This window comes from Dryobates pubescens, chromosome 18 (assembly GCF_014839835.1).
Source record: "Dryobates pubescens isolate bDryPub1 chromosome 18, bDryPub1.pri, whole genome shotgun sequence".
Taxonomy (NCBI): Eukaryota; Metazoa; Chordata; class Aves; order Piciformes; family Picidae; genus Dryobates; species Dryobates pubescens.
This window is the reverse complement of record NC_071629.1, coordinates 21,140,534-21,161,333: the sequence shown is the minus strand read 5'-3', so window position 1 is coordinate 21,161,333 and position 20,800 is coordinate 21,140,534. Positions and strand designations below refer to the sequence as shown.

Genomic DNA, 20,800 nt, shown 5'->3' with positions numbered 1-20,800 from the left:
ATGCTCTGCCCTCAGTTACCCTGGAAAAAGCAACTCTCAAAAGCAGCTTCCCTGGCATTGACCAAGGAAACGTTTTCTTCCTGGGGGGTGGTGGTGGTGGAGGGGTGGGTGTTTAAAGCAGTTGCTTTAGTCTGAACACCAAGGAAGCTTGGAGAGAAAACAAGCAATTGCAGAGAGTGCTTCACTCACTCCATTTGTGCCTTTGCTGCAGGATCCCAGAGTTCAAACAGCAGCCTGAACCAGCAGATTCCCCACTGCTGGGAGCCTTGCAAGGTTTTAATTTACCCACCACAAAACCGGGAGGCAAAGGGAAGAATTGATCTTGCAAGCTACTTGGGCCTCTAAAAGCATCAAAACTTCACAGCCCTTTTGATGCTGGGAAATTAGGAGCATTTGCTACGAGGCCCTCATGAAAGGCAATAGCCTTCTTCATGCCTTTATGGAGATGTTCACGCAGCCAGCTTATCTCCCTCAGAGCTGCAGAGATTTACTTCTATCACATCAGAAGTTTGGCTCCTTCAGAGTTGGATAAGCAGCTGAGAACCAAGAAGTAACACGATTTGAGTCTCACCCCTTAATGGATCCTCATGACTTAGAAGCCTCTGAAGACTAATGATTGGGGTTGGGGTTTTTTTTTCTTCCTTCCCAGCCTAAATAAATGGAGATTGCACTCAAAGCTGCATCTAAGCAGTATCTTAAATGAGTTTTGTCTTTAAAAGCATGAACTGCAGAGAAGGGAGGGTAGAGGGAGGGGAAAGGAGAGGGGGGGAGGGGAGAAATGTGGTCCTGTTTGCCACTCAAAAGCATTACACTGCTTTATCTATTTAGATATCTTTATAGATAGATATAGTTACATGTAAACATTTATTCATATTTTATATTGTTTATATGGATTTCTTTATAGATTTTAAATCATTCTATAGGATTATATACACATTACTATGCTTATATGAAAATATTGCTTTATATATTTCTATCATAGAATCAATAAGGTTGGAAAAGACCTCAAAGATCATCAAGTCCAACCTGTCACCCAGCACCTCCTGACAACTAAACCATGGCTGCAAGAGCCACATCCAATCCCCTCTTGAACACCTTCAGGGATGGTGACTCCACCACCTCCCTGGGCAGCACATTCCAACAGCCAATTACTCTTTCTGGGAAGAACTTTCTCCTCACCTCCAGCCTAAACCTCCCCTAGCACAGCTTGAGACTGTGTCCTCTTGTTCTGGTGCTGCTTGCCTGGGAGAAGAGACCAACTCCCACCTGGCTACAACCTCCTTGCAGGTAGTTGCAGAGAGCAAGAAGGTCTCCCCTGAGCCTCCTCTTCTCCAGGCTAAGCAACCCCAGCTCCCTCAGCCTCTCCTCACAGGGCTGTGCTCAAGACCCCTCCCCAGCCTTGCTGCCCTTCTCTGGACACCTTCAAGTCTCTCAATGTCCTTCTTAGTTTAAACTGAGAAGCCCAGAACTGGACACAGGACTCAAGGTGTGGCCTAACCAGTGCAGAGCACAGGGCACAATGACTTCCCTGCTCCTGCTGGCCACACTGTTCCTGATGCAGGCCAGGATGCCATTGGCCTTCTTGGCCACCTGGGCACACTGCTGGCTCACATTCAGCTGTTGTCAACCAGCACCCCCAGGTCCCTCTCTGCCTGGCTGCTCTCAGCCACTCTGTCCCCAGCCTGTAGCACTGCATGGGGTTGTTGTGGCCAAAGTGCAGCACCCAGCACTTGGACTTGTTCAATGCCATCCTGCTGGACTCTGCCCATCTGTCCAGCCTGGCAAGGTCCCTCTGCAGAGCTCTCCTACCCTCTAACAGATCAACTCCTGCTCCCAGCTTGGTGTCATCTGCAAACTTACTGATGGTGGACTCAATCCCCTCATCCAGATCATCAATAAAGACTATACTGAGATATATATTGATAATATGCAGCTATTGAAATATTTTCTTGATATCTATATACATATAACTATGTGTATATCTGTATTTGCTTATACATATCTATATATATACACAGGTACCTATATGTTTACACATGAATATATATATTTTATATGCCTACAAAAGAATATTTAGATATTTTACATGTCTACATATGAATATTCATATCTTTTGTATGCCTGCCTATGAATAAGGATATATATTTATATATGTATATGTGAATGTTTAGATATTTATTTATTTATATAGGTCTACATATGGATATTGTATTTATTTATACATTGATATGGAAGGATCTGTATTGATTTAAATATTTCATGCATTTACATGCACACAACTGGTCATGCAAAGATATTTATTTAGATATTTAAATGTTGTTTAAATGCACTTAAGTCTTCTATGTGTTTATATATACACACATATGGGTTTGTATATATTTGTTGTTGATATGCATATATTTATATATTCAGATGCCTATGTTTATATGTGATTATTTATATATTTTAATAATATCATAAAATTGTCAGGGTTGGAAGGGACCTCAAGGATCAGCCAATTCCAAGCCCCCTGCCATGGGCAGGGACACCTCCCGCTAGCTCAGGCTGCTTGAGGCTCCATCCAACACCACCTTGAACACTTCCAGGGAGGAGGCATACCATGAAGCAGCTGCCATGGATCACCACTGCTAGTAACATGCTCCTGTGCATCAATAGCAAAATACAATATTAACCAGGTTGGAAAACACCTTGGAGATCATCAAGTCCAACCTATCACCCAACACCATCTAATCAACTAAACCATGGCACTAAGTGTCTCATCCAGTCTCTTCTTAAACACCTCCAGGGATGGTGACTCCACCACCTCCCTGGGCAGCATAACAACAGCTCAGCTGCAGCTCTTCATTCTCATGTCCAGGACACTGATTTAACCTCTGCCTTATCTGTTTGGCTTGATACATGTCCACTGTGGTGGGTTGAAGTTTCCTCCCCAACATTAACTTTTGCCAGATCAACTCAGTTAGAAGCAAATGAAAGCTGTACTCACAAGCAGTATCTACTCTCTACCATGGGATGCCATGAATATATATGTGAATATGTGTGTTTTTCTGTGCTTTATGTCCACCACTCTCTTACAGTGGTTTGGTTTTATATATAGAATCATAGTCTTGCTAGGGTTGGAAGGGACCTCAAGGATCAGCCAGTCCCAACCCCCCTGCCATGGCCAGGGACACCTCACACTACAGCAGGTTGCTCACAACCACATCCAGCCTGGCCTTCAAAACCACCAGGCATGAGGCTTCCACCACCTCTAGCATGGCCTTCAAAATCCCCAGGGTTATTTATATCTTTATATATTGTTTATATGCATTGATTTTATGCACTTCTATACATACAACTGGATGTTTAGATATGAATGTTTATTTTTTTATATATATATATTTATTTATACAGTCCTAAACTGTTTACATGCAGCTATTTATACTTGACATATAAATTAAGAAAATATATCCATTTATGTTTTTATTTATATAGTACTATAGTGTTTATATGCAGCTCTTTATATTTGCTATATAAATTAAGATATTCATTTATGTTTTTTATTTATATAGTGTTTATATGCAGCTGTTTATACTTTATATATAAACTCAGAAAATAGATTCATTTATACTTTGATTTATATAGTACTATCTTGTTTACAGGCAGTTATCTATATTTGATTGATAAGTTCTATTTATTTAATATAGTAATATATTAGAATCATAGAATCAGTCAGGGTTGGAAGGGACCACTAGGATCATCTAGTTCCAACCCCCCCTGCCATGGGCAGGGACACCTCACCCTAGATCAGGCTGGCCAGAGCCTCATCCAGCCTGGGCTTAAACACCTCCAGGGATGGGGCCTCAACCACCTCCCTGGACAACCCATATTGTTTATATGGGTTTATATTTCATATATAAATTAAGAAAATATACTTATAAGGTAATATATTGTTTATATGTGGTTGTTTATATTTTAAATATAAACATATTCATTCATATTTTTATTTACCTACTAAGGCACTGTTTATATGTTGTCATTTATACTTTGGGAGGACTATTAATACATTTATTTATCTAGTAATATATTGTTTCTGGTGTCATTTCTATTTTAGAAAGGAAAATATTATCTATTAATAGGTTGTTCATATTGTTCAATTAATATTATTTATCTATTAATATGTTGGTTATATGTTGTCCTTTATATTTTATACATAAAGAACTACAGGGCTTGTGCTCAAGGCCTCTCCCCAGCCTTGTTGCCCTTCTCTGGACACGTTCAAGTGTCTCAATGTCCTTCCTAAACTGAGGAGCCCAGAACTGGACACAGGACTCAAGGTGTGTAATAGTAATAGGTTGTTTAGATGTAGTTATTTGTATTTTATATATAAAGCCCTACGAGGAGAGGCTGAGGGAGCTGGGGTTGCTTAGCCTGGAGAAGAGGAGGCTCAGGGGAGACCTTCTTGCTGTCTACAGCTACCTGAAAGGTGGTTGTAGCCAGGAGGGAGTTGGTCTCTTCACCCAGGCAACCAGCACCAGAACAAGAGGACACAGTCTCAAGCTGTGCCGGGGGAAGTTTAGGCTGGAGGTGAGGAGAAAGTTCTTCACTGAGAGTCGTTCGCCATTGGAATGTGCTGCCCAGGGAGGTGGTGGAGTCCCCATCCCTGGAGGTGTTCAAGAGGGGATTGGATGTGGCACTTGGTGCCATGGTCTAGTCATGAGGTCTGTGGTGACAGGTTGGACTTGATGATCTTTGAGGTCCCTTCCAGCCTTGGTGATTCTGTGATACTGTAAACACACACACACACACACACCCCTATCACCCAGACACACACAAGAGGATGGACAGCACAACAGCGACTTATCAACAGACTTATTTCAACGCTCCCCCACTCCTCTGGATCATGAAAACACAGGTCCCAGCCAAGGAAATTCAACTGAAGGAGTTCTTCATGCACTGTTTATGTCACCTGTGAGGCTTTAAACACCACCACCCCCCCCCAAAAATAATTATTAAATGAAAGAATAGATTGCTTTGGCTTCTCAGTCTCGCATTAGCAGACGCAATTATCTCTCATTAATTTTACAGAGTGTTCACAGTAGAAATTAAATCATTTCTTCATGTCTGTTGAAGAAAAACTTTGCTGCCTTAATTATTCATAAATACCAAAGCCTGCTCCTTATTACTCATCGCCACTGTGATTCATTTCACTAACGCCTCAATAACTCCCTGCCACCCCATTAGTCCCAGAACACACTGTACGGCTGCCAGCAGCAGCAAATCAATCACCCGCAATAATCCACGCGCCCTCCTCGCCTGCCTGCTGCCAAGGAAGAGGAGGAGGAGGAAGGCAGGAGCAGCATTACCTCCCCAACCCCAGCATCGTGCTTGCCTTCATCCTCCAGCATAACAAACTTGTACCTGCTGTTCTGGGCAGCTTTGAATCAGAGAATTGTTCTGGCTGGAAAACAACTCTTAAGATCACCAGATCCAGCCATCAAACACCAGCATGGCCACTAAACCATGCCAGGTAGGGAAATCCCTTGGACTTAGGGAAACAATCCCCTGCCTCTATTTTTGCTCTGTGGACTGGCTCTCTGCTTCCAACATCTCAAAACCAGACCCAGTTTTGGTCCCACCACATCCCAGTTAGGGAAATCCAGCTGCTGTGGACACACAAATGCAGGCAGCAAGGTAACATTCACTGTTGTACCTCATGAAGCAGAAGAGGAGGAGGAGGAAGGCAGGAGCAGCATTACCTCCCCAGCACCGTGCTTGCCTTCATCCTCCAGCATAACAAACTTGTACCTGCTGTTCTGGGCAGCTTTGAATCAGAGAATTGTTCTGGCTGGAAAACAACTCTTAAGATCACCAGATCCAGCCATCAAACACCAGCATGGCCACTAAACCATGCCAGGTAGGGAAATCCCTTGGACTTAGGGAAACAATCCCCTGCCTCTATTTTTGCTCTGTGGACTGGCTCTCTGCTTCCAACATCTCAAAACCAGACCCAGTTTTGGTCCCACCACATCCCAGTTAGGGAAATCCAGCTGCTGTGGACACACAAATGCAGGCAGCAAGGTAACATTCACTGTTGTACCTCATGAAGCAGAAGAGGAGGAGGAGGAAGGCAGGAGCAGCATTACCTCCCCAGCACCGTGCTTGCCTTCATCCTCCTGCATAACAAACTTGTACCTCCTGTTCTGGGCAGCTTTGAATCAGAGAATTGTTCTGGCTGGAAAACAACTCTTAAGATCACCAGATCCAGCCATCAAACACCAGCATGGCCACTAAACCATGCCAGGTAGGGAAACCCCTTGGACTTAGGGAAACAATCCTCTGCCCCTTTTTTTGCTCTGTGGACTGACTCACTGCTTCCAACACCCCAAAACCAGACCCAGTTTTGGTCCCACCACATCCCAGATCCAGCTGCTGTGGACACACAAATGCGGGCAGCAAGGTAACATTCACTGTTGTACCTCATGGAGCAGAAGAGGAGGAGGAGGAAGGCAGGAGCAGCATTACCTCCCCAACCCCATCACCATGCTGCCTTCATCCTCCAGCATAACAAGCTTGTACCTCCTGTTCTGGGCAGCTTTGAATCAGAGAATTGTTCTGGTTGGAAAACAACTTCTAAGGTCATCAGACCTGACCATCAGTCTAACACCAGTATGGCCTAGTGGCCAGGTAGGGAAACCCCTTGTACTTAGGAAAACAATCCCCTGCCCCATTTTTTTTGCTCTGTGGACTGGCTCACTGCTTCCAATGCCCCAAAACCAGACCCAGTTTTGGTCCCACCAGATCCCAGTTAGGGAAATCCAGCTGCTGTGGACACATAAATGCAGGCAGCAAGGTAACATTCACTGTTGTACCTCATGGAGCAGCCGTCAAGATCAGACTCAATGTGGCCCTGGGCAGCCTGATCTAGTTGGTAGTGTCCCTGCTGACTGCAGGGAAGTTGGACCTTTGAGGTCATCAGTTAGGTTGGACATCAGGAGGAAGTTCTGCACAGTGAGAATGGTGGAATACTGAACAGGTTGCCCAGGGAAGTGGGGGAAGCCCCAGCCCTGGAGACATTCAAGATCAGACTTGATGTGGCCCTGGGCAGCCTCATCAAGCTGGAGGTGTCCCTGCTGGCTGCAGGAGGGGTGGACAAGATGACCTTTGAGGGTCCTTTCCAACCCAAGGCAAGCTGTGAGCCTGCAATCTGTGTATCCACACCAAAACAAAATCATGGAATGGTTAAAGTTGGAAAAGGCCTCTAAGATCAAGTCCAACCTTCAACCCAACACCACCATGGCCACTAAACCATGGCCCAAAGTTGCCATCATGGTCACAGGCTTCTTGATCACCCCCAGGGATGGGGACTCCACCACCTCCCTGGGCAGCCTGTGCCAATCCCTGACCACTCTTGCAGCAAAGACATTTTTCCTCATCTCCAACCTAACCCTCCCCTGGCACAATTTCAGGCCATTTCCTCTCCTTCTATCACCTGATACCACAGAGAATTGACCAACCCCTATCTCTCTCCAGGAAGTTGAGGAGAGCAATGAGGTCTCCCCTCAGCCTCTTCTTCTCTAGATGAAACACCCTCAGGTCCCTCAGCTGCTCCTCCCCAGCCCTTTCTCCAGACCCTTCCCCAGGAAATGTAGAAGCAAGAAGAAGAGTGAACCAGGGGCAGCAGCATGGCTCCCTGGGCTGCCTGCTCCAATCCCTGACCATCCTCAGTAAGGAAATTCTCCCTAATGTCCACGCTCCTCCCCAGCCCTCTCCTCCAGACCCTTCCCCAGGAAATGTAGAAGCAAGAAGAAGAGTGAACCAGGGGCAGCAGCATGGCTCCCTGGGCTGCCTGCTCCAATCCCTGACCATCCTCAGTAAGGAAATTCTCCCTAATATCCACGCTCCTCCCCAGCCCTCTCCTCCAGACCCTTCCCCAGGAAATGTAGAAGCAAGAAGAAGAGTGAACCAGGGGCAGCAGCATGGCTCCCTGGGCTGCCTGCTCCAATCCCTGACCATCCTCAGTAAGGAAATTCTCCCTAATATCCACGCTCCTCCCCAGCCCTCTCCTCCAGACCCTTCACCAGCCTCCTTGCCCTAAAAGCTGCTGCAGACTCCGATAGGCATTGCTCAGGAGAGCATCCCAGCCCCAAAGTGGGAGGTGGGAACCGGCCTCCCCCGGGAGGCAGGCAGCAGCTGGGGATGCTCGGTAGCTTTGCCTCCCTGCAGGTTGACATCTGGGCAGGCAGCTGCCCGCAGCAGAATTAGCCGATTGAGAAGAGGGGGGAGGGGGGGGGCGGGGGGAAGGAATTAATCCTCACAAGTATGTTAAGAAGCCTACACGGGTAATTCCTAAAAAGGCTGAGAGTCACAAGGCTGCTTGGCCACAGTAATCCCCGCAGAGCCAAACAAAGCCCAGGCGCCATCTCTGCAGCTAAGTGGTTAAATAAGGAATTACCCAGAGTTTAGGAGCCCTGCTGCTCAGCCAGCCACACTCCCGGGCTGCAGGGCAGACTGCAGTTATGGCAGAGGAAGAGGGCAAGGAGAGCAAAGTCACTAAAGCAATAAAATTCGCTCAAATCTGGAGTTACAAATTGTTCCACAGATTCACAGAACAGTTTGGGTTGGAAGGGACCTGAAAGAGCATCCAGTTCCAAGCCCCCTGCCATGGGCAGGGACACCTCCCACCGGCCCAGCTTGCTCAAGGCCTCATCCAGCCTGGCTTCCAGGGAGAGGACATCCACATCCTCCCTGGGCAAACTGTTCCAGGGTCTCCCCAGCCTCACTCTAAAGAATTTCTTCCTAACCTCCAGTCTAAGTATCTAATGAAATTGGGGGGCAAAAATAAAAGCATGCAGAATGCCACTGGCTGGGGATAGAGGCTGAAGATTTTTCTGTACTCAAGAGCTTGCAGAGACAGCACGAAAGGCAAGCTTGCTGCAAATGCTTTCTGTGCTTTTCCAGGGTCTCACCACCCTCCCCACAGAGCATTTCTTGCTTTTGTACCATTTCTTCAGCCACTTTCAGAAAACTGATGCAACTGCTGTCGTTTCCCTGGCCCTGAGCACATCCTTCCACACTGCCCTGCACCACAGCCTGGGCTCCAGGCTGGTGACACAGGGGTCTGAGGGGTGACCACTAGATGGATACAGAACTGGCTTGATGGCTGCACCCAGAGAGTGGCTGTCCATGGGTCCATGGCCCAGTGGAGGCCAGGGACAAGCAGAGGCCCTCAGGGGTCAGCCCTGGGACCAGGCTTGTTCAGCATCTTTGTCAGTGCCATGGACAGTGGCATTGAGTGCACCCTCAGCAGGTTTGCTGATGGCACCAAGCTGTGTGGTGCAGCAGACAGCTGGAGGGAAGGGATCCATCCAGAGGGACCTGGACAGGCTGGAGAGGTGGGCACAAGCCAACCTCAGGAGCTTCAACAAGAGCAAGGGCAGGGTCCTGCAGCTGGGTGGAGGCAATCCCAGGCACAAATCCAGGCTGGGCAGGGACTGGCTGGAAAGCAGCCCTGAGGAGAGAGCCTTGGGGGTGCTGGGGGAGGAGAAGCTCACCAGGAGCTCTCAGTGAGCACTTGCAGCCCAGAAAGCCAACCAGAGCCTGGGCTGCAGCAAGAGAAGTGTGGCCAGCAGGGCAAGGGAGGGGATTCTGCCCCTCTGCTCAGCTCTGCTGAGACCCCACCTGGAGTACTGCCTCCAGCTCTGGAGCCCCTATTGCAAGAGGCATCTGGAGGTGCTGGAAGGTGTCCAGAGAAGGGCCAGGAGGATGAGCAGAGGGCTGGAGCACCTCTCCTGTGAGGACAGACTGAGGGAGTTGGGGCTGTTCAGTCTGGAGAAGAGAAGGCTCCCAGGTGACCTCATTGTGGCCTTCCAGGATCTGAAGGGGGCTCCAAGAAGGCTGGGGAGGGACTGCTCAGGATCTCAGGCAGTGATAGGACTAGGGGGAATGGAATGAAGCTGGAGGTGGGGAGATTCAGGCTGGAGGTGAGGAGGAAGTTCTTCCCCATGAGAGTGGTGAAGCCCTGGAATGGGTTGTCCAGGGAGGTGGTTGGGGCCCCGTCCCTGGAGGTGTTTAAGCCCAGGCTGGCTGAGGCTCTGGGCAGCCTGATCTAGTGTGGGGTGTCCCTGCCCATGGCAGGGGGGTTGGAACTAGCTGATCCTTGTGGTCCCTTCCAACCCTGACTGATACTATGAAAACCTGGGCGCGTAACAACAACAAAACCCAACCCAACAACAAAATAACACACAACCCAAACAAACCTAAGAGCTGCACCCAATTAAAGACAGGAATTTGTGTTGGGAAAGTCAAGAAACCATCAGTGCCTTCGACACAATTAATCAGTACTGAACCATCAGTGCTTTAGACGCAATTAATCAGCACAAAACCATCAGCGCTTTCGACACAATTAATCAGTATGAAACCATAAGTACTTCAGACACAATTAATCAGCACTTTAGCCACTCTGTGCTCCTGGAGGCAGACAGGACACACACACCCCCACAGTCCCAGCCCTGGTGAGCTCCATCCAGCCCCGCGGTCCTGCCCTTGGCGTAGTTCCCGGAGCCATCCAAGCTGGCATCCTGCGACCCTTGCCGTTCAGGAGCGCATCCCCAAGGCCCATCTCCGCTCACCAAGATCCATTCCCACATCCCATTTTTCAACCAGCTCTTCATCACTTTGCTTTCTAGCAAGTTAGGTGAGTTAATTGGGGCTGCTGCCACGCAGCAACGCTGCCTTTATTATTCCAGTTGTGCAGAAAGTAAATGAATGCAAAGGATTGCACACAGAGGTCTAATCCATTTGAGGTAAATCAATGCATTGCACATTTAAATTGCTCTGCTTTCCTTCAGAAAAGTACATTGAAGTGATTCATTAGGCACTGAACTGTTCACACAAAAACAGAGCAATTCTCTTAGGCATGCCAGTGCATCTCTGCTAGTTAAATTTAAAAAGCAATCAAATCTGCTAATAAGTCATTTTTGTCGACATTTACATCAGCAGAGAACATAATTCCTGACAATTCAGATTAAATAAATGAGGGGCAAATTAATCTCGCTTTAATGTGCCTCTGAACTGATGCTCCACTTGTTCCAACTTCAAGACTGCCCTTTTGCTGACAGCACCCAACCCACAGGTGATGCTTGACTTCCAAAAGAGAGCCACACAATTGCCAGGGTGGGAAGGGACCTCAAGGCTCAGCCAGTTCCAACCCCTCTGCCAGGGCCAGGGACACCTCACACTACAGCAGGTTGCTCACAGCCACATCACTGTATCACAGTATCACCAAGGTTGGAAGAGACCTCAAAGATCATCAAGTCCAACCTGTCACCACAGACCTCATGACTAGACCATGGCACCAAGTGCCACATCCAATCCCCTCCTGAACACCTCTGCTGTTCCAAAAGCCCCTGCCATGGCCAGGCACACCTCACACTACAGCAGGTTGCTCACAGACACATCCAGCCTGGCTGCAAACACCTCCAGGCAGGAGGCTTCCACCACCTCCCTGGGCAACCTGTGCCAGGCTCTCACCACCCTCCTGGGGAACAACTTCTTCCTCACATCCAATCTCAATCTCCCCACTTCTAGTTTTGCTCCATCCCTTGCAGTCCTATCACTCCCTGACACCCTCAAAAGTCCCTCCAAAGCCTTCCTGTAGCCCCCTTCAGATACTGGAAGGCCACAAGAAGGTCACCTCAGAGCCTTCTCTTCTCCAGACTGAACAACCCCAACTCCCTCAGTCTGTCCTCATAGCAGAGCAGCTCCAGCCCTCTGCTCATCCTCGTGGCCTTTCTCTGGACACCTTCCAGCACCTCCAGATCCATCCTGTACTAGGGGCTCCAGAACTGGACACAGAGTTCCAGGTGAGGTCTCAGCAGAGTCACCACAAGAAGGTCCCCTCAGAGCCTCCTCTTCTCCAAACTGATCAACCCCAAACGCCTCTGCCAACCTTTATTAAAGGTTCTGAAGTTACAGAGAGGAATCACAAGGCACAATCTGGGTCTATTTTGATCTAGTTGAGGTAAGTATTTATAGTTTCAGTTTAATATTTATAAATTCCCAGGGTAAAAACATGCAGCAGAAAGGCACCTTGCAGAGAAAAATGTAACCATGTCTTACTACAGCAGCACCAGGACTAGTGGGGATGGAGCAAAACTACAAGTGGGGAGATTCAGATTGGATGTTAGGAAGAAGTTGTTCCCCATGAGGGTGGTGAGAGCCTGGCACAGGCTGCCCAGGGAGGTGGTGGAAGCCTCCTGCCTGGAGGTGTTTGCAGCCAGGCTGGATGTGGCTGTGAGCAACCTGCTGCAGTGTGAGGTGTCCCTGCCCATGGCAGGGGGGTTGGAACTGGATGATTCTTGAGTTCACAGACTCACAGGATGTTAGGGGTTGGAAAGGACCTCTGCAGATCATCAAGTCCAAACCCCCTGCCAAAGCAGGACCACAGAATCCATCAGAGGTCACACAGAAACACATCCAGAGGGGGCTGGAAAGGCCCCAGAGAAGGAGACTCCACAACCTCTCTGGGCAGCCTGCTCCAGGGCTCTGTGAGCCTCACAGTGCAGAAATTCCTCCTTATCTTGAGGTGGAATCTCCTGTGCTGGACTTTATATCCATTGTCCTTTGTCCTATCCCAGAGTGCAACTGAGCAGAGCCTGTGTCTCCCTCCTGACCCCCAGCTCCCAGATATTTATAGACATTTATTAAATCCCCTCCCAGCCTTTTCCTCTCCAGACTGAACAGCCCCAGGGCTCTCAGCCTCTCCTCCCCAGGCAGTGCTGCAGTCCCTTCAGCATCCTTGGAGCCCTCCCTTGGACTCTCTCCACCAGATCCCTGTCCCTCCTGACCTGGGGGGGCCCAGAGCTGGATGCAATATTCCAGGTGAGGTCTCAGCAGGGCAGAGCAGAGGGGGAGGAGAACCTCCCTGGCTCTGCTGGACACACTCCTCTGAATGACCCCAGGATCCCATTGGCCTTCTTGGCCCCCAGGGCACATTGCTGCCCCATGCACAACTTGACCTCCCTAACAATTTCATGGGTCTATGATTCCCACTGTCTTCTTCAGGGAAGACCAAATCTGGTAACAAATGGAACAAACAGTGCAAGGAATAGTGCCTCTGCCTCCTTCCTTGCTCAACTGCAATCACTGGGGTTTAATTTTGCAACAATTAATGTCTCCTCTCTAGCCACACACACACAAAATCTCCCATTTTAAAAGGCAGTAGGAAACACAGACTTTAATACAGTGCAGATTGACTTTGAGTTATTTAAAGACTTAGAGCAGAACTGAGGAGACCTAATATGGGAAATGATCTCCTTTTTGTAATCCCTTTCAGATGTCCCCTAAGAAGTCCAACACTTCATCTGCAAAAGCAGTGATATCAATTTGGAGAGCTTTGCACATCCTATAGTCCAAACTTCAAAACCCATGAACAAGTTTATAACCAAGACTTTCAAGGTCAGGCCCTGTAATGGGATTAGGTGAAAGAACCCCTTGTACTTAGGGAAACAAACCCCTGCCCCTGGTTTTGCTCTGTGGACTGGCTCACTGCTTCCAACACACCAAAACCAGACCCAGTTTTGGGCCCACCAGACCCCAGTTAGGGAAATCCAGCTGCTGTGGACACACAAATGCAGGCAGCAAGGTAACATTCACTGTTGTACCTCATGAAGCAGAAGAGGAGGAAGGCAGGAGCAGCATTACCTCCCCAACCCCAGCACCGTGCTTGCCTTCATCCTCCAGCATAACAAGCTTGTACCTCCTGTTCTGGGCAGCTTTGAATCAGAGAATTGTTCTGGCTGGAAAACAACTCTAAGATCATCAGATCTGACCATCAGTCTAACACCAGCATGGCCACTAAACCATGGCCAGGTAGGAAAATTCAGCTGCTGTGGACACACAAATGCAGGCAGCAAGGTAACATTCACTGTTGTACCTCATGGAGCAGCCGTCAAGATCAGACTCAATGTGGCCCTGGGCAGCCTGATCTAGTTGGTAGTGTCCCTGCTGACTGCAGGGAAGTTGGACCTTTGAGGTCATCAGTTAGGTTGGACATCAGGAGGAAGTTCTGCACAGTGAGAATGGTGGAATACTGAACAGGTTGCCCAGGGAAGTAGGGGAGGCCCCATCCTTGGAGACATTCAATATCAGACTCAGTGTGGCCCTGGGCAGCCTCATCAAGCTGGAGGTGTCCCTGCTGACTGCAGGAGGGGTGGACAAGATGTCCTTTGAGGATCCTTTCCAACCCAAGGCAAGCTGTGAGCCTGCAATCTGTGTATCCACACCAAAACAAAATCATGGAATGGTTAAGGTTGGAAAAGGCCTCTAAGATCATCAAGCCCAACCATCAACCCAACACCACCATGGCCACTAAGCCATGGCCCAAAGTTGCCATCATGGTCACAGGCTTCTTGATCACCCCCAGGGATGGGGACTCCACCACCTCCCTGGGCTGCCTGTTCCCAAGCCTGGCCACTCTCTTGCAGGAGAGAAAACACTCAGGGTCATTAGGAAGTCCTGCTGATAAATGAAGCAGCAGAGAGTCGCTGGAGCCTGGCAGCATCTCTGCATAACCCTCTGTTACTTTTTATCCCTGTTTTATAATTGCTGCAGAGTTTTTCCTGGGGAAGTTTCAGTGATGGGTATTTCAAGGGCAGGCAGGCACCCTTCTGGTGCTCTGGCCAGGACCCAAGTTACAGCAGGTCACCCCATCTGCTCGCTCACAGCCTCCAGCTCAGCCGTGCTGCTCCTCTTCTCTTTCCAAGCTGCAACCCCCAGCCAGGCTTCGCCCCCAAACAGCAGCATTGGAGGACCTCACAGATTGGGTTGGAAGGGCCCCTCAAAGGTCATCTTGCCCAACCCCTCTGCAGTCAGCAGGGACACCTCCAACTACAGCAGGCTGCCCAGGACACATCAAGTCTGATCTTGAATGTCTCCAGGCATGGAGCCTCCACCACATCTCTGAGCAACCTCTTCCAGTGTTTCACTACTCTCATTGTGCAGAGCTTCATAGTATCATAGTATCAGTCAGGGTTGGAAGGGACCACAAGGATCAGCTAGTTCTAACCCCCCTGCCATGGGCAGGGACACCTCACACTAGATCAGCCTGGCCAGAGCCTCATCCAGCCTGGGCTTAAACACCTCCAGGGACAGGGCCCAAATCACCTCCCTGGACAATCCATTCCAGGGCTTCACCACTCTCATGGGGAAGAACTTCCTCCCCACCTCCAGCTTCATTCCATTCCCCCTAGTCCTATCACTACCTGAGATCCTGAGCAGTCCCTCCCCAGCCTTCTTGTAGCCCCCTTCAGATCCTGGAAGGCCACAATGAGGTCACCTCAGAGCCTTCTCTTGTCCAGACTGAACAGCCCTTGATGTCCAACCTATACCTCCCCTGCTCCAGTTTCAAACCCTTTCCCCCCATCCTATCACCACAGGCCCTTCTGAACAGTCCCTTCCCAGCCTTCCTGCTAAAACCATCCCTCTGATCTAAAACAGCAACTACAATAGTCTAAACCAGTATCTAAAGCTACCACAAAATCCCACCCCATTCCCCAGAGCATGAGGATTAAAGTGTTTCAGCCAACAGAGCCACACGCAGTGAATGCTCCCAGTTTGCTGGAGTTAGGTGGCTGGTTGCACTTGGTGATGTTAGAGGCCTTTTCCAACCCAAACAGTTCTGTGAAAAATGCATCCTTTCTTCAGGTTCTTCCTAAGAGTTAACTTGCAAGAGTTTAACCAACGTGCAGGATCAAGACCAAAATGCTCCTGCATCGCCAGGGGCTTCTGTCCCACATCACAACAACGGGATACCAGCATTGAGCCTCCCAAAAGCCACTTCACAGAATCACCAAGGTTAGAAGAGACCTTAAAGATCATCAAGTCCAACCAATTACCACAGACCTCATGACCAGACCATGGCACCAAGTGCCACATCCAATTCCCTCTTGAACACCTCCAGGAATGGGGACTCCACCACTTCCCTGGGCAGCACATTCCAATGACAATGACTCTCTCAGGGAAGAACTTCCTCCTCACCTCCAGCCTAAACTTCCCCTGACACAGCTTGAGACTGTGTCCTCTTGTTCTGGTGCTGATTGCCTGGCTACAACCACCCTTCAGGTAGTTGTAGAGGGCAATGAGGTCTCCCCTGAGCCTCCTCTTCTCCAGGCTAAGCAACCCCAGCTCCCTCAGCCTCTCCTCGCAGGGCTTATGCTCAAGGCCTCTCCCCAGCCTCATTGCCCTTCTCTGGACACCTTCAAGTCTCTCAATGTCCTTCTTAAACTGAGGGGCCCAGAACTGGACACAAGACTCAAGGTGTGGCCTAACCAGTGCAGAGTACAGGGGCACAATGACTTCCCTGCTCCTGCTGGCCACACTATTCTTGACGCAGGCCAGGATGCCATTGGCCTTCTTGGCCACCTAGGCACACTGCTGGCTCATGTTTAGGCAGCTGTCAATCAGCACCCCCAGGTTCCTCTCTGTTTGGCAGCTCTCAGCCACTCTGACCCCAGCCTGTAGCTCTGCCTGGGGTTGTTGTGGCCAAAGTGCAGCCCCTGGCACTTGGACTTGTTGAATGCCATCCTGTTGGTCTCTGTCCAGTCGATCGAGGTCCCTCTGCAGAGCCCTTCTGCCCTCTAACAGATCAACATCTGCTCCCAACTTGGTGTCATCTGCAAATTTGCTGATGACTGACTCAATCCCCTCATCCAGATCATCAATGAAGATATTGAACAGGATGGGGCCCAGCCGGGCACCATTTCTGGTCCTGCTCCAACTGGCTTGTACCAGCAGCATAAAATATTTTTTCAGTCTCAGACTTTCTGGCTCCAGAAGCTGTTCTGCAAGCTCCTCCTCTCAGCAGAGACTGTCTCTTCCCTTTAATGCCAGCCAAAAAGGGACACCAAACTTAGTGCAAGCTTAACCCACAGCCACATCTCTTACCCAACGAGGGTATGAAGCCACAGCACCATGTAAGAATGTAGGTACCTGTATTTGCTCCCATGTCTCATTACACTTCCCAGTCTAACCCCTAGGCCTTTTGTTTCTTGCAATGGTGCCACTGGATGGATTGCTAGAGACAAGTTTGGTAGCTACTCCCCATAATAATTAGCCCAGAGCCAAGCAAAGTCTCAGTTGTGTGATGCTCTCACGCACAGCTCCTTTGGATGCTGCCTCTGCTCAGCGTGCCAAAAGCTTTGAGGTTTCCACAATCAATCAAGTGACCCAAGTCAGTCACTCATGACCAGGAAAAGGCACATTTCTCCTTTCTCACCACCGATGCCAAACAGCTGAGACAATCCCCTCCTTCCTGCCCTCCCCCTCAGCCCATTCCAGCAACCTCCCAAGCAGCAAACCCAGGGCACCCAAGGCATCAGCTGTGGCTGCACCTTCCCTTTCCCTCTCCAGAGAGTTCTGGATGCTGCAGTGGTGAGCAGCACTGGTGGAAGAGGAGACAAGCAGGGCAGGGGGCACCCAAAATATGTACTCTGATGGGACTGAGGGAGGGAAAAAAACAACTAACATTAAAATCCCTCTCCCTACACCCAGCCATTCCTGTTCCTCTAGCACAAGGAAAGATCAAAGGAGGAGAGGGAGTTTCATTTGGCTGCTCAGTTTGTATTAAGGAGCACAGGGCACTACTGCAGAGCAACCCAAGTTTTGGGAACCTACAGGCTCAGGGACAGGAAAGCATCATGGTGTTAAACCCCAAGCCAAAAAAAACCCCATCACAACCGCCAAGCTGAGCTTTTCTGCTGCTCCAATGCAGGAACCTGCTCTCCACCACTGCAGCTCCCAAAGAAAACAGTGATGGGATTAAGAGCAGAGGCTGGAGGAGGAACACTGCAGACAACCAGGTTCTTCATGAGCATGCCCTCCAGAATGGTGCCAGCACATCATGCTGTGGTGATGCTCTGTACTTATTTGCTGAGCCACCAGAGACCCAGGACTGAGCATCCTCCAGACTAACAAAGCTTCAGCTTTTGAAGAGAACAGCCCTGCTAAGCAGCAATCTGACAGACTCTCCAAGGCCCTCGAGGCAAACCTCTGTGCAAAGGAATCACACAGAGGTGTGAGCTAAAAAGTTTGCTGGAACAAGGAGTGCTCAGTTGGCTATTCCCAGACAAGGCTACCCAGCCCACAGACAGTCACTACAGGCTGCATTGTATGGCTGCCAGGCAGCTCAAAGCACTCTCCCAGCAGCTCTCACTTTTTTAATCACCTTGTTTATAAACTCAGGAATTCTTACCCCACTCAAGCCAAGCTTCACTTGAGGAAAGCTGGGGAGGGGTTTGGAGCACAGCCCTGTGAGGAGAGGCTGAGGGAGCTGGGGTTGCTTAGCCTGCAGAAGAGGAGGCTCAGGGGAGACCTTCTTGCTCTCTACAACTCCCTGAAGGGAGGTTGTAGCCAGGTGGGGGTTGGGCTCTTCTCCCAGGCACCCAACACCAGAACAAGAGGACACAGTCTCAAGCTGTGCCAGGGGTGGTTTAGGCTGGAGGTGAGGGGAAAGTTCTCCACAGAAAGAGTAATTTGCCATTGGAATGTGCTGCCCAGGGAGGTGGTGGAGTCACCATCACCAGAGGTGTTCAAGAGGAGGCTGGATGAGGCACTCAGTGTCATGGTTTAGTTGATCAGATGGTGTTGGGTGATAGGTTGGACTCGATGATCTCTTAAGGTCTTTTCCAGCCTGGTTAATTCTGTATTCTGAACAAATTCTGCTCCCTGCCTCAAGAATGCTCCTCAAATAGGCCTTGTGCTCACCCAAGTCACTTCCTCCTCTCTCAGGAGCTGCACACCAGGGCTGTGCTGTTCCTTCCCTCCCCACCAGCACTAACCCAGCACATGTTGCCCAGGATCACAGAATCATAGAGTTGTTTTGGATGGAAAACACCTCCAAGATCATCAAGCCCAGCTGTCAACCTGACAACACCATGCCCCCTACACCATGAACCAAAGTGCCATGTCCACACATTTCTCAAACACCTCCAGGGATGGGGACTCCACCACCTCCCTGGGCAGCCTGTGCCAATCCCTGACCACTCCTGCAGCAAAGACATTTTTCCTAACATCCAACCTAAACCTCCCCTCCTCAGGCCATTTCCTCTCATGCTTTCACTTGTCACTTTGGATACTGACCCCCACCTCACTCCAGCCTCCTTTCAGGGAGCTGCAGAAAGCAACGAGGTCTCCCCTCAGCCTCTTCTCCACACTAAACACCCCCAGTTCCCTCAGCTGCTCCTCCCCAGCCCTGTTCTCCAGACCCTTCACCACCTTGGTTGCCCTCCTCTGGACACACTCCAATAACTCAACGCCTTTCCTATAGTGAGGGGCCCAGAACTGACCCCCAGGATAGTCAGGTTTCCCCCAAAAAGCCCCAGCACAGGAACAGCCAGGCCAGCTCCTCCACTGAGCCTCATTCCACACCTTCTGCTCTGAAGGAAGCTCTTATCAGTCCAGAAAGCACTGAGATTAGCCCCAACCACTGACACCAGGAATAGGTGCTAATGAACTAGCTGTCAGCCAAGAATGTTGTCAAATCCAGAATACAAAATAAAAGACACACTGGTCAGGAAGACTTGAAGGGACCATTGTTCTCTTAAGAACTTCCCCTCTTCCTGTATTTTTAAACATTTAGAGAGGTTGCAGCCCAAATAATTGCTTGTCAAGACATTACTTGGGAGAATAACTACAGCTATTAAGCAAGCTGTGTGTAATGAGGTTGGTATTACAAATAAAACATCATTTCGAAGCCTGGGAGAGAGCAGACCTCTGCCTAACACAAAAAATAATCATCACAGCTTCATTTTCAACCCTCTCCCCTGGCTTCCATCCCAAGCCACCTCTCAGAAGTCAGCTGTGGCACAGATGAGTTGCTGGATGAGGAGCCATCACTCTGAACTCTTGGGCAGGTACACAAAACACTTTTGCCTTAGCAAAGGATTCTTTGGCAGTCCAAGGGGAAACCAACCAACCAACCACAAAGGCCAAAAGATACAGACAAAAACTCAGCTCTGGAAGCCTGGTGTTGCCCTTTCTGCCTAGAGTGATGGGTTCAGGACAAGGACTGTCCTCATTTTCTGGAGGGCAAGGCTAACCCCAAGCACTGGCAGACCTGTCTCTGGGGAAGGAAGGGGAATCCCTGCCCCAACTCCGCGGGTCAGAACCACCTCTGGGGCAAAAGAAAGACAGACCACCGGATGCTGTTCAGCAAAAGAGAGCACACTGTTATGCAATGCCCATTTTTGCTGATAAACAGCACATTTCTGGGACAGGTAAGATAAACTAGGGAGCCTGGAAGGCTTAGCTGCCTGCAAACAGGAAGCTAATAGGCCCAGAGGGCAAGGAATTGGTTGCCGATGTTTGCAAATGGGGGATGTCACAAAAACGAGACAATTAAATTTTAAAGCAGGAGAGGAAACAAAAGAGCAGGAATCACAACAGCCAAGTCTCATAAAGAGCTGCTTCTCGGGTACAAGGGAAATAATGACACCAACCATTTTTCTACTAGATGGCAGTGTAGTGTCACACTATATAAAAGGAATTCTAGAAAGAAATTGCTTTCTATTTCAAGTGAATCTGTGCTTAGACTTGACTTCAGATAGCATGATGTATAACAGTCCCCTCATTGTAAGGGGACCTGCCATCAGTCTAGCAGTGCAGGAGGAGCGATACCCTCGTTTCCAGTTTCCCAGCAAAGCAACACACACACTCACAAAAAAGACACCAAAGCCCTGAGCTGCTCTGCTGCGCGGCACAGCTGCGTGCCCAGCCGTGGCCCAAAGCCAGCCGGTCTGTTACAAAGGGAAGGTAGGCTGTGACC

The 20,800-nt window shown here is 49.4% G+C and overlaps 1 protein-coding gene across 1 annotated transcript in view; it reads right to left on the bottom strand.

Moving 5' to 3' along the window:
• The window catches only part of HS6ST2 (heparan sulfate 6-O-sulfotransferase 2), a 240,594-nt gene that overhangs the window by 218,209 nt on the left and 1,585 nt on the right, over nucleotides 1–20,800 (bottom strand). The window lies entirely within an intron of this gene.